Genomic DNA, 15,390 nt, shown 5'->3' on the forward strand with positions numbered 1-15,390 from the left:
AGGCTGTAAAGTCCACACCCACAGTGACACACTTCCTCCAAAGGGCCACACCTTCAAATATTGCCACTCCCTGGGCCAAGCATATTCAAACTACCACATTCCACTTCCTGTCCCCCATAGGCTTGTTCGAACACATGAGTCTGTGGGGCCATACCTAGCCATAGCATAATAAAAATACATTTAGTCCAACTTCCAAAATCCCTATAGTCTACATTTTAACAGTGTTGAAAATCCAAAGTTTTAAAGTCTCTTCTGAGATTCATCCAACTGTAATTCCCAAAGCAAGACAGGAAATGAGCTGGGCAAACTCCAAACTCTGCATCTTCATGTCTGATATCAAAGTAGTTCTCAGATTTCCATCTCCTTTTCATTTTTGTTGACTGCAACAAACTTTTTTCTCCTGAGTTGGTTCCACTTGAATTAGCCGCTTTCCTCAGAAGGTATCCCACAGCTCTAGCATCTTTAACATCTTCGAGTCTCCAAATAAATTTCAATTTAACAGCTTCTTGTTCCAGTGTCTGGGATCCACATATGATCTGGGCTCCTCTAAAAGGCTTGGGTCACTTTTTCAGCTTGGTCCTCTGCAGCACTCTTGGCTCCACTAAACTGCTGCTGCTGTTCTTGGTGTCCATCCCATGGTACTGGAATCTCCTCTACATTGGCATCTTCTACTCCAACTTGACTTCACCAATAGCCTCTCTTCATGGTGCCAAACCTCTATTTCTTTTCATGACCCCCTCAGTCCTGGGCCATCAATTGCAACTGAAGATGCAACCTTCACCAAAGGCCTTCCCTGGCCTCTTATAGTGCCAGGCCTCAGCATCTCTCATGACCCCTTCATACCTTCAAAAACCAGTACCACCTAGATGACTCTTACACATTATTAAGTACAGCTGCAGCATGGGGTACAATCTTGCTATCACAGGAACACAGCTTCTTTGTGCTCTGAGAAAATACTTCCCAGAAGATTTCACCTCAGTGATGCTGGTGTCTTCTAAATCACCACTAATTTATTAGCTCCAGCTAACCAGCATCAATTGTCCCAGTAGCCCTTTCTTTTATTGACTCTAAATCCAGAGTCACATGCCTGAACCCACTGAGTTCTGTTGCTTACTGAGGCTAGAATATGCCTTCCTCCCTTTATTCTATCACCAGCTTTCTATTTTCCAACTTCCTCACAGCTTAAGTTTGGCTTTCCTGAAACTTGCTTTGTAGATTGAACTTGAATTTAGAGATTGATATGGCTCTGTCTCCTGAATGTTGAGATTAAATGCATGTACCAGAACACCAAGACTTAAGCTTTCCTTCACCTAGAATTTGCTCTATTCTATCTAGGCTGGCCTTAAACTCAGAGATTTGCTTGACTTTGTCTCCAGGGGTTAAAGGTGTATATCCCTGTTCCTGGGTCTAATGTTCTCATGGCCAGTATTTCTCAGAATCCTCATCAAAAGCCCATGCCTTCCAGCCTCAAGATCTGGATAACAGGTGTGCCCTCCATTTCTGGATTGTAGTTCATTACAGATTTAAAGTCCAATCTCCTCCTTGTTCAACTGCAAATGCAAACAATAAACTTAGCTGGGTAAGATCCTGCCCTGAGATCACCACTCTCATAATTTCATTAGCTCCTTGAATGTTGGCTCCCTCCCTCCTGCCTCAGCTATGAGGCAGAGCTGATCACCTGAGACTGTCAGCTGACACCTGCTGGGCTTAAACAATGGCCCACTACACTGCAGTTTTGCCTGGGAGGATTCTGGAGGAAGCTATACCTGCTTGCTGACACACCTACTGCCTGAGGACATGCTGAATGTAAACAAACCTGACTGCCTGAGAACTGAACTTGAGAGATCTCCATCTCCATGTCTCCATATCTAAGATTGTATTTACATTATGCATATATTTTATTTCTGGAGTTTTTGGTTTCATTTCTTATTTGCCTATATAAGCTCAAAATGCCCTCAAAGTAAATGGATGCTTTGATACATTACTTGGCATCCATGTCTCTTTTGTTCTCCCGACCCGTTTATTTTGCAGGGCATGTCTACCCTCTGGTTGAAGAGACCCACAGACCCGAGTGGGACTGCAGGACGATTTCACTCACTTGAACACAGGATTCAGCTTTATTTCACTTCCTGGTGCCTTTTTATTACTTGAACCATACATTTTGTATTTTTCCTTTCTCAGCTTGCTTCTTTTCATTAAAACAGTCTTCCTAAGACTAAACCAGAGAACATAATCTCTGCTGGGCTCCTTTGAGACTTCCTTTGTCAATGCAGTTAATATAAATCTCATAACCTTAGCCTCAGGTAGACTCTCTATACAAGGGCAAAAAGCCACCACATTCTTCACCAAAATACCACAAAAACAAGCCGCTAGGCCACATACTGAAATTCTTCTCTATTAGTTTAAATCACTCTCAACAACAATATCTTTCATTTTCCTACTAGGATGGTGAATCAAGCCTCACATAAAGTATTCCATTGCTTTTCAAATCCAAATTCTGCAAATCTACATTCTTTCAAACAAAAGCATGGTCAGGCCTATGACAACAATACTCCAGGCCCTGTTATCAACTTCTGTCTTAGGTAGGGTTTTGTTGCTGTGAACAGACACCATGACCAAGGCAACTCTTAGAAGGAGAATATTTAATTGGGACTGGCTTATAGGATCATAGGTCCAGTCCATTATCATCAAGGCAGGATCATGGCAGTGTCCAGGCAGGCATGGTTCAGGAGGAACTGAGAATTACACATCTTTATCTAGGCTGCTAGAAGACTGCCTTCTAGGTATCTAGGATAAAGTTCCTAAAGTCCACACCCACACCCATAGTGAAACACTTCCTCCAAAAGACCAAACTCCAGTTAGTATCATTCCCTGGGCCAAGCATATTTAAACTATCACAGTCACTCTAGCGAGAAACACTGCCTGCATTTTCCCAGTTCAAGTCAACAAAGGAAGTTCTGGCTGGGACTTCTGCCCATCCAGGGCACCTATCAAGAGCTTCTGGATGCTTTCTGGGTAGTAGTGCCATTGTAGGAAGATGGCAGGCTCCAGTACTATCTGAATCTGTGGTACTGTGGAATGGTAGTTCTCTCTGTTTCTGGCTGTTTTACTGTTCCTGGAAATACTTACATTTCAGCTTCTTCACTAGCAAAATATTTCAGAAACTTTGATCTCAGGAGTGCTATGGTGAAGAATAAAGAATAAAAAAATTTGTGGGTCTCCCTGCCCTTGTGGATTTTCAGCCTATAAGGCCCAGAAGGGAAGAGGGAACAGAGATAACAAACAGCAGATGAGGGTGTCCTGAAACTCTGTGAGGACATACGGTGAAGGGCCATACCAGGACCAGCTATAGGGAAGTGGGTCAACTTATGGTGATTCAAGACTTGCAAAGTTTTGGGGGATTGAGGGTAGGAATTTAGGATGATTCAAGGCTTATAAAGATTTGGGTGTACAGAGGGTAGGAACATCGGAGATAAACAAAGCTCATTGGATGAGGGCTTAGGGTACCTGTAATGCCTTATTAGCATGGGGAAGAATTTAAGGAATTTCAGGTGTTAGCTGACCAGGTTTTATGAAGAGAAAGGAAATTGATCCTGTAATGTAACTGAGGCTACTTGACATTCCTGGGCCTAGAATTCCTCAGAAATGGTTAAAAAAGTAGAAGTCCTACTAATGAAGGGAGTCTTCCCATATTTTGCTGAGTCATAGACCTTAATTAGCAGTTTTCCCACAAAAATTAACTAGCACACAGTGAGTTCGTGCTCTTGGGTAGGTTCTGTGCCATCCCTTATATTCATGGTCCAGTCACCTCACAAACTACTAGTTTGTCTATTATCATCTCCTTGTTCTCAGTGAAGACATAGACTGAGAGGGACTGAGTAATTTACCTGCCATCAAACATCCAGGCAGAGCTAGCACTTTCAGGAGCCCAGGCTGTCAGGTCTCATAGTTCAGATGTTCACTTTGGCGCACATTTTTCTTGAGCTTTATTAATGAAATGACCCCAACACTGGATAAGAAATTCTTGTGTCCCTATCATGGATGTAGACTGAATGTTGAATTCAATTGTATGTTGAATGGTGTTCAGTTTGTGTCATCTGAAGACAGAGTAGGCCATTATGGTGCTGACTCAAGGTTTTGAGAGCGCTAAGATTTTTCTTAATCACTTGTCAGTCAGATACTAATGTCCCTGAGATCTTTGTCTGTGGGAACCCTGAAGTCTTTTGTGGTATGGCTTATGATGTCATCAGGGCCTTCTTCTGTCTCAAAAGTAGGTTTCTTATGGAAGTCCTCTTCCTGTGATGCTGCAGGAGCTTTACAGTTAAAGCTGCATGGTGCTAAGAAACTCAGAAGACAAGGACTAGTCTGAGTACCTCACCACAGCCCTTAAATTTAACCTTTGTTGTTGTTGTTGTATGGTTGGTTGTACGCCTGACTGGTTGATTTTATGAGACAAGGCCTTTCTGTGTAGCCTAATTTCCAATGATTTTGCAATCCTTATATCTCAGCTTTATAAGTGTCAGTATTACAGCAATGATATAACATTATGTTTGACCATGCACAGATGTGTTTAAAGGCTGAAACATTGTTTCTCGGCCCTAATAAATTACATACTTATTCACATGCTTCAAAAATATGCTTTTATTTATCAGAAAAGTGATTAATCTCCTAGAGATGGGAAATTCAAACACACTTCTAGTGATCTTTATAATATCAAGGATAAAAAACACATCTGAAATCTCAATAATCTGTTAGTCTCAAGTTGAGAAACAGAAACCTGCCCATTATTGACCTTTATAACATCAATATAACAGTGGGGAGCATGTAGGAAATTATTTAGATGCAGAATGTTGTTAAGTCTTGTGAAATAATTAAATACCAATCTCATAACTTTTTTTTAACTAGATTGTTTGAGTAGATACTATAATTACATGGTCCCAAATTTTCAAAATGTGAAAAGGAAATTTCATATTTAAATGAATAGTCTTGAAGGAACCAATTACTATTTGTGTTATTTTCATCTCCCTGCCAATAAAATATGTGCATAGTTTTGCAGTGGTTTAGGCAAGAAGGCCATGGATTTCTCAGTGCAGTTTCACATATGCTTATGTAGGCTTATGTGGACTTTTCCATTCATGCAGAAGCAGAATTCTGGATACAAAACACTCAATACTGAGGAAAAAAATGGGTGATGTGTTGGAATGTCACAGGCTAGCTACTTGCTGCACAGCATTTTGAGGAATCCTTGAATCCAGGAGTTAGATTTGTGTTACTGGGAAGGCTTCAGAGAGAACAGATGTGAAATGCAAAAGCAAATGAGTCTCTGTGTCTTCTACATCTGTTTCCTTAATTTTCTGTTTTTGCTTCATTATCTTCATTGCTGAATTGTTGTATCTGTCAACAGATGGCAGCATCAGAAAGTTTTCTTAAAGATGGTTAAAGTAAGTGACAGTTGCTGTGGCTCTCAGAGTAATCAGTTGGAAGGAAGGAGATCTTTATCTGTTGTCTCTCTGGGTTTACAAAGCTTTTTTTTTAATTTCAATTAAATATTTGCAAAGTTTTTTCCCTTTACCAATTCATCTTGTCTAGTATTTTTTAATCTTTTTGAATAACCTTTCAACTTATAATCTTTCATTTTTGCCATATTTTATGACTAAATTTCAATGCATCTGTTAAAATAATAAAATATGCATGCTATATAGGATAATTATGTTTATGAAGCGCTACTAAGGTAGTGTTTGGTGTATAAAATATTTAATGGGTTACAGTTCTGGAGACAATCATATAATTGAAGGTTTCTTTCTTTCTTTTTTTTTTTCCATGTGAATATGAAGAACTTATATGAAAGAATTTTGAAGGGATTGGAGAAAATAAATTACAAAAATAAGTTAAAACATTCTAGAGAAACAATAGCACTTGGCTTAAGTCACTAAAATTCATAGTAAAGTACTATAAATAATATGTGCATGTACATGAAATGGATATGTATATGAAGTTTTGGTAGTGGTCTTTCCTAGGGGAGAGCATATACATCTTCATTTCCCCTTGGATATATTCTTTACTTACATTTCAAATGTTTTCCCCTTTCCAGATCTCTCCTTTGGAAACCCTCTATCCCATTCCCCCTCCCCCTGGCTCTGTGAGGGTGCTCCTCCACCTACCCATTCCCATCCTCCTCCATTGGCATTCCCTTACACTGGGACATTGGGTACCCTCTGGCCCGAGGGCCTCTCCTCCCGCTGATGTCAAACAAGGCCATCCTTTGCCACATATTTGGGCAGCACCATGTGTATTCTTTGGTTGGTGGTCCAGTCCCCAGGAGCTTTGGGTTGTCTAGCCTGTTGACACTGTTGCTCCATAGATGGGGCTGCAAACCCCCTGAGCTCCTTCAGTCTTTCTCCATCTCCTTCATCGGCACTCCCAAGTTCATCCAATGGTCGGCTGCAAGCTTCCTCCTCTGAATTTGTCAGGGTCTAGCAGAGCCTCTCAGGAGACAGCCATATCAAGCTTCTATTAGCAAAGCACTTCCTGGCATCCACAATAATGTCTGGGTTTCGTGGTTGTATATGGGATGGATTCCCAGATGGGGCAGTCTTTGGATGGCCTTTCCTTCAGTCTCTGCTCCACACTTTGTCTCTGTAACTCCTCTCATGAATATTTTGCTCAGCCTTTTAAAAGGCACTGAAGCATCCACATTTTGGTCTTCCTTCTTCTTAGGCTTCATATGGTCTGTGAATTGAATCTTGGGTATTCCAAACTTTTGGGCTAATATCCACTTATCAGTGAGTACATACCATGTGTGTTCCTTTTTGACTGAGTCACCTCACTCAGGATGATATTCTTAAGTTCCATCCATTTGCCTATGAATTTCATGAAGTCATTGTTTTTAATGGCTGAGTAGTACTCCATTGTGTAGATGTACCACATTTTCTGTATCCATTTCTCTGTTGAGGGACATCTGGGTTGCTTCCAGCTTCTGGTTATTATAAATATGGCTGCTATAAACATAGTGGAGCATGTGTCCTCATTACATGTTGGAGCATCTTCTGGGTATATGCCCAGGAGTGGTATAGCTATGCCCAATTTTCTGAGGAACCACCAAACTGATTTCTGAAGTGGTTGTAACAGCTTGCAATCCCACCAGCAATGGAGGAGTGTTCCTCTTTCTCCACATCCTCGCCAGTATCTGCTGTCACCTGAGTTTTCCATCTTAGCCATTCTGACTGGTGTGAGGTGGAATACTAAAGCTCTTTATTTCTTTAAAGAACAAAATGTAAACTATAAGCATGCCATACTCAGTTTGCCACCTCAGTATTATTTTTGGTGTATAGTGCACATGTTTTCTTATGTGAACATTTATATACAGTTCACATGCATGATGGCAGGTATCTTCCTTAGTCACTCTCTACTCTATTTTTTGAGACATGGGCTGTCAATGAAGCTGGAACTTGCTGATTGGCAGGTCTGTCTGGCCAGAAAGTTAATAGAATCTTCTGGACTCTATTTTGTCTCTGGCCATCAGCATTGGAGGAGCAGACATATACTCCCATATTTTTATGTGAGTTTTGAGATTATAAACTCAGGATTTTATGCACTTGGCTGTATCACCAGACTCCATCTTGTTGTTTAGAAGAGAGTTTTTACATTTATTGAAGGTCTTTTATATTTGAATTATGTGGTCATTAAAATGTGGAAACATCAGAAAGTTGATCTTGATTCCTTGTGAGTTTCACATCATGCACCTCTATCCCACTCATGTTAGACTTCCTGTCCCCTTGTATCCACCCTCTGGCCTTGCAATATCGCCCCAAAAGAAAATAAAAAACCAATAACAACAAAACAAAACAAAGCATAGAAAACATTTCATCTTGGAAGCTGTACTGTGTGATAGTATATCCCACAATATACCCTTTTTTTTCACATATCTTTACTTGCAAATGTTCATTGCAATGAGTCATTGGTCTGTTTTGTGGCCTCAGGATCTGCTACACAATCAACATTGAATCCTCACCAGGACTCTATCTTGGTTATCCTGTTGTTACCCTGTGTCTTGGAGATCTTGCAGCTTTGTATCAACAAGACAAGTGACCTTTTCATGTGATCCACTAGGTCATAGGTGAGATAGTCTTGGGAGTAGACAAACTCGATGTCTCAGATCTGGGCCTGAGTTGGTCAGCCCAGTGGCTCTTCATTATCTGCAACACTAGGACGAGCTCTCCAGTGTTACTGTGATTCTCTTACCCAATACAGTTGTTGACAGAGGGGGCAGGGTCAGATCTCTTCTCATACTCTTAGGGCCTGCTCACTTGGACTCGTAACATCAGAACCAGCTCCACTGTACTACCCAGTTGAGCCACAGGACCCATTCTTCCAATTGCTGCAGCTGGTGAGGGGTACAGACAGCTCTTCTACTTTCCTGACGTTGGGGCCATCTCTCCAGATTGCGACATGTAGTAAGAAGTGAGAGTAGAGAGGCATCACCTTTCCACCTGTGACAACTCACAGCAGATAAGAGGTGGGGCCAGCTCTCCCATGTTAATGCCCTTGGGACCAGATCACCTATACCCCTGCCACCAGTGCCAGCTCTATTATGCTGCCCAGGTCAGATGTTGGGTTCACTCTCACAAGTGTTGCAGCTGGGGAGTGCCAGGGACAGCTCTCCTCTTCTTATGACCCAGAGCCAGCTCTCTCACCTGCTGCAGGTGGTGAGGGGCAATGAGGGGCAGGAGAACATACCCATCGTGTCTGCCTCATGGCAGACAAATGCCTGGGTAATCTTTCCCGTGATCCCTCTCCACAGCACTGCCCATGTGAGATATAGGGCTTGGTCTCCTAAGTGCTGCACTGCTCTTGGGTATCCAAGTGGTTCTAGATGACTGCCCAGATCAGGTACATCCACATGGTCTCTAATGGTCCTATGAGCTACGGACATCAATACCAACTTCTGCTGCTGCCTGGCCGTAGACACAGACATGGCCCTCCATGGCAGCATGAACTGTATCTTCACCATGGCCTTAGGTGGTGGGCCTGCGTATTCCATCTATTCCTCTTCATCCTTGCATTTCCAATTCCATCTTTCTTCATACTGCTCAAACTGTTCTGCTTCTCTTTCTCTTCTGTCCACTACCTACTTGTACATTGGCTTCCATAGTGGGCCAGCCTCATAGCAAGCCAGTCTCTTAGGTGTCTACGATCTTCCTGTGTGGCATGGTAGTAGGCTGGTCTCTGGATGTCTTTTCACTCCCAAGCTATGTTACACGGTAGCAAGTATGTCTCTGGGCCTCTTTCCCTGCCCCACTAGACTATTCATTTGTAGAGTTCAGTGAGATGTGCACTGCAGAGAGTGAGGGTCAGGACCAGTTCTGCACTGCTCTTGGGTATCTCTGTGGTTCTAGGTGCCTGAGCTCCCCTCACAGTACCCAGCAGCACCTCTCAGAGCCTACCACACTGAACCACTCATTCCTGCTTAGCTACAGAGATTAAAGTTACTTGTCGTATTCGGTTAAGAAGCATACAAAGCATTAAATATTTGACCCCTATTGCAGAATTTCTAAAAATGAGTGGAAAGACTCCTGAACACTGGCTTGGGGAAAGAGCTATTGACAAAGGACTTAAGACAGGAAGGAGATGAGCTTGAGGACATCCCACCCGCCATACTTCCTTGAAGAATGCTGGGTTTTTTTCCCTGTTTAAATTAAAAAAAAAAAAAAAAAGAAGTTATGTGTGTGTGTGTGTGTGTGTGTGTTTGAGTGTATGTAAGTGCATGTAGGTACACATGGAATCCAGAAGAAGGTGTCAGGCCCTTTGGAACTATTTACTGGCAGTTGTAGATGTGAATGCTGAGGTGTGGTAGTCTACTAATATGGGCGCTGAGAAACAAATCTATGTCCTTTATAAAAACACTGTGCTTTGAACCACTGAGCAATCTCTCCAGGCCCTATTTTGTTTTTGTCTGTAGTCCAGGGTGGTTTCCAAACTTCTTGGTGCTGCTTCCAGAGTGTTAGAAGTATTATAGGCTTGTGCCACTGTGTTGGGCAGCATACTTTATTCTAGGGCCAAGTTCACACTTCTTTATTTGTCATGTTCTTGGTCCTTTTTGCTCTGACTAACCACCTACTAGACCTGGGGAATATATACCTGAGAGTTATAATACATATCAACCTGCAGATCATCACATATCATCTAAACATCAGGCAGCTCAAAATATCACTATTTCCAGGGCTCAGTATATATGTAAATACTGCTCCTCCATATAGACTGCCTTTACAGATGCCAGGTGCCCAGAAGAGTTGCCTGCTGCTGTCTCAAACTCCACATGCCCAAGGAATTATTGCCTTCGACTCTCTATTTCACTTATTCCATTCTCCATAGTACTTAGGCTAGAGTATGTGTATACAGAGAGTTTGTTAGTATCTGGATTCCAGGAGGTAGCTTACTAGAAATGGTCTGAGAAAATTTGCATACTCACCATGCCTGGATAGATTCATAGAGCTTATTGACAGAGCTAATGCTCAGAGCAGTATTGTAGAATACTGTGCTTTTAGTTTGATTTAACTTGACATTTCCTAAGTTTACTTGAATGTTTTCAAATGTAAGTACTGTTGCTATTCCAAGAAAAACAATACACTGAGCAACACACAGGATCAGCTCAAACAATAACGTCTGCATTTATAATTATACTTATATGAAATTTAAGACTCTAACTCTATGGGAATTGCTTTGTCCACATTGTAGTACTGTACTAAAATTCTTGGAAGTTGGGAAGGTTCTGAAATAAGGAAGTACACGTAGCTCACAAATCTGGAGATTCTAAGGTAGCATCAGTCACAGCCCCCATCTGTCCAGTCCTGGGGAAGGCCCTATGGCAGAAACCACCAGAGTGACAGAATCTGCGGAAGTAGAGATCACATTGTTAGAAGCAGTTGACTAGGTAGATGTCAGGTTCCCAGGTACTAGCTCCCAGGGACTCCTATCTGCTCTGAGATAGAGGTAAACAAGACAAGAGCCAAATTCGCAAGGCTAAGCACAAATGAAGCGAAGCAATAGTACTGATTAAGTTAACATTTGTAAAAGTTTCTGGAAAATGTAAGTGATTTCACATATTAAAAAGATGAAGGGAGGCAGGATCAGATATGTGGGGAGATGGGGATGTTGATCAGAAAAATGAACATAGGTGTATAGCAATGGGGGATGTGGAACTGGGGGTAATCACAAGAACGTCCCAGATGCCAGGAAAATAAGAGGGTCCCAGGAACCAACAGGGATAACACTAGTTGTAATAGCCAACAAAATGTAGGGAGAAGCTGTAGAGACCATAACCAGAGGTTGGGCAAGTCCTCCCCCCCCCCCCCCCCCCCCCCCCCCCGTTGAGGGATGGACCTCCGACTCATCTGAAATTTTTAACCCAGAATTGCTCCTGTCTAAAGGAAATACAGGGACAAAATGTGGAGCAGAGACTGAAGCAAAGGCCATCCAGAGACTGGCCCACCTGGGGATCCATCCCATATACAGACACCAAACCCAGACACTATTGCTGATGCCAAGAAGTGCTTACTGACAGGAGCCTGATATAGCTGTCTCCTGAAAGGCTCTACAGGAACCTGACCAATACAGATGTGAATCTTGCAGCCAATCATTGAACTGAGCATGGGGGTCCAAATGGAGGAGTTAGGGAAAGGACTGAAGGAGCTGAAGGGGTTTGAACTCCATTGGACAAACAATAATATCAACCAACCAGATCCCACAGAGCTCCCAGTGACTAAATCACCAACCAGAGTATACATGGATGGACCATATGTAGCAGAGAATGGCCTTACTGGCATCAGAGGGAGAAGGGGCCCTTGGTCCTGTGAAGGCGTTATGCCCCTGTGTAGGGGAATGCCAGGGCAGTGAGGGGGAATTGAGGTGTGTATGTGGGAGCACCCTCATAGAAGCAGAGGGGGGTGTGGAGGAAAGGACAGGGGGTTTTCTGGAGTGGAAACTGGGAAAGGGAATAGCATGTGAAATGTAAATAAATAAAATATCCAATAAAAAAGGACAAATTCTGTAGAAAACTTATAAAGTAGTCTGATTATAGGCAAATATGTTAACAAATGTCATCTTTTTTCCTCCTTTTTTAAAATTGGATATTTTCTTTATTTACATTTCAAATGTTATTCCCTTTTCCCATTTTCCCTCTTGTAACACCCTATTGCACCCTCTCCCCCTGCTTCTATGAGGGTGTTCCCCCATCCACCCACCCACTCCTGAATCCCCACCCTCTCACCTGTTTACATATCCAGTCTGTTAGTCTATATATTTTCATTGGGGAATTGAGTCCATTCATGTTAAGGAATATTAAGCAAAAGTGATTGTTGCTTCCTATTATTTTTGTTGTTAGAGGTGGAATTATGCTTGAGTGGCTATCTTTTTTTGGATTTGTTGAAAGAAGATTACTTTCTCACTTTTTCTTGAGTGTAGTTTCCCACCTTGTGTTGGAGTTTTCCATTTATTATTGTTTTTAGGGCTGGATTTTTTTGAAAGATATTGTGTAAATTTGGTTTTGTCATGGAATATCTTGGTTTCTCCATCTATGTTAATTGAGAGTTTTGCTGGGTATGGTAGCCTGGGCTGGCATTTGTATTCCTTTAGGGTCTGTCCAGGATCTTCTGGCTTTTAGAATCTCTGGTGATAAGTCTAGTGTAATTCTGATAGATCTGCCTTTTTATATTACTTGACCTTTTTCCCTTACTGCTTTTAATATTCTTTGTTTGTTTAGTGCATTTGGTGTTTTGATTACTATATGACAAGAGGAATTTCTTTTTTTCCTCATCCAATCTATTTGGAGTTCTGTAGGCTTCTTGTATGTTCGTGGGTATCTCCTTCTTTAGGTTAGGGAAGTTTTCTTCTATAAGTTTTGAAGATATTTACTGGCTCTTTTAGTTGGGAATCTTTGCTCTCTTGTGTACCTATTATCCTTAGATTTGATCTTCTCATTGTGTCCTGGATTTCCTGCATGTTTTGAGTTAGGGGCTTTTTGCTTTTTGCATTTTCTTTGACTGTTGTGTCAATGTTTTCTATGTTGTCTTTTGCCCCTTCTATCTCTTGTATTCTGTTGGTGATGCTTGCATCTATGACTCCTGATCTCTTTCCTAGGTTTTCTATCTTCAGGGTTGTCTCCTTTTTTTTTTCTTTTAGATATTTTCTTTATTTACATGTAAATTTCTCCATTCCCAGTTTCCCCTCCAAAAAACAAAGAAACAAACAAAAACAACAAAAACAAACCCCTGTTGCCTCCCACTTCCCCATGCCTGCCACCCCGCACTCTCCCACTTTCTGGCCTTGGCATTCCCCTACACTGGGGCACAGAACCTTCACAGGGCCGAGGTCCTCTCCTCCTGTTGATGATTGAATTTGCAATCCTCTACTATACACATGCTGCCTGAACAATCAGACCCCTCCATGTGCAGTCCTTGGTTGGTGGTTGAGACCCTGGGAGCTCTGAGGGTACTAGTTAGTTCATATTGTTGTTCGTCCTAAGGGGCTGCAAACCCCTCAGCTCTATTGGTCCTTTCTCTAACTCCTTCACTGGGGACCCTGTACTCAGTTCGATGGATGGCTGTGAGCCTCTACATCTGTGTTAGTCAGGTACTGTCAGAGCCTCTCAGGAGATAGCTATATTTAGGCTGGCTTGCCCTTCCTTCAGTCCCTGCTCCATAGTTAATCTCTGCAACTCCTTCCATGGGTATTTGGTTCCACCTTTTAAGAAGGAATGAAATGTCCACCTTTTGGTCTTCCTTCTTCTTGAGTTCCTTGTGGAATGTGGATTGTTCTTCCTGTATTCCAAACTTCTGGGCTAATAACCACTTATCAGTGAGTGCCCTTTGTGATTTTTTTTTTTATTGTTTCTATTTCAATTTTTAGATCCTGGATGGTTTTGTTCAATTGCTTCACCTGTTTTGTTGTCTTTTCCTATAATTCTTTAAGGGATTTTATGTTTCCTCTTTAAGGGCTTCTAGCTGATTACATGTGTTCTGTATTTCTTTGAGGGAGTTATTTATGTCCTTCTTAAAGTCCTCTATCATCATCATGAGAAGTGATTTTAAATCTGAATCTTGCTTTTCTGGTGTGATTGGGTATCCAGGACTTGCTGTTTTGGGAGAACTAGGTTCTGATGATGCCAAGTAACCTTGGTTTCTGTTGCTTATGTACTTTGGCTTGCTTCTTACCATCTGGTTATCTCTAGTGCTACCTACTCTTGCTGTTTCTGTCTTGAGCCTGTTTATCCTGAGATCCTGGTTGTGTTAGAACTCCTAAGAGTCCAGCTCTGTGATCCTGAGATCTTTGGTGTGTCTGAGCTCCTGGGCATCAAGCTGCCTCTGGGATCCTGAAATCCTGGTTGACCAAAGTCCTGAGATCCTGTGATCCTGGGTGTATTAGAGTACCTGTGAATTGTTCCTTTTCTGGGTGTTATGGAACTGGATGGGAAACTAGCACCCAAGGTCTTCTCAGGGCACCTGTGATCCTGGGTATGTTAGAGCACCTGGGAGTCAAGCTTCCTCTGGGTGTTGTGGGATTGGGTATGGAGCCAGTGGCAAGGTCTACTCAGGGCGCTGGCTCAGACTGGAAGCAACCGGAGTGATGCCACTTGCTGTGCGGGGTTCCTGCATCCCTGGATCCTGGGGTACCCAGTTACTCTAGGTGTTGGGGCAGATGTTGTAGCCTCCAACCTGAGATCCTGAACCGTGTTAAACAAATGTTATCTGAATACCTTAATTACATTTGAAATATATTAAACTCTGAGACTTCTCACACTATTATCAGTTAGCTTTTCTTTTTATTTCAGTAATTTAGAAGTTATTGTAGTTAGAGAAAGGACTGAAGGATATGAAGGGGTTTGCAACCTCATAGGAAGAACAATATCAACAAATCAGAGCTCCCAGGTTCATTAACCAAGGAGTACACACATAGTGACCCATTGCTTCAGCTATGTATGTAGCAGAGAATGACCTTGTTGGGCATCAGTGGGAGAAGAGGGTCTTGGTCCCATGAAGGCTCAATTTACCAGTGTAGCAGAATGCAAGGGTGAGGAGGTGGGAATGAGTGGGTGGGTGTACACCCTCATAGAAACAGGACAAGGTAGGATGGGATAGGAGGTTTCTGAGGGGGGAAATTGGGAAGGGGGAAATTTGAAACATAAATAAATAAAATATCCAACAAAAAATAAAAGATAAAAACAAGTTATTGTAGATGAAGGTGTTTCCCTAATTGGTTCTTGATTGTGTCAATAAAGGTGAAAGAAGCTAATTGTTGGGCAAACAGAAAAATGTGGCATTTCTGTATCCCGAGAGGGAGGGAGGGAAGAAGGAAGAGAGGGAGAGAGGAAGGGAGGGAGGGAGAGAGGAAGGGAGG

Source organism: Mastomys coucha, unplaced genomic scaffold (genome assembly GCF_008632895.1).
Source record: "Mastomys coucha isolate ucsf_1 unplaced genomic scaffold, UCSF_Mcou_1 pScaffold17, whole genome shotgun sequence".
Lineage (NCBI taxonomy): Eukaryota > Metazoa > Chordata > Mammalia > Rodentia > Muridae > Mastomys > Mastomys coucha.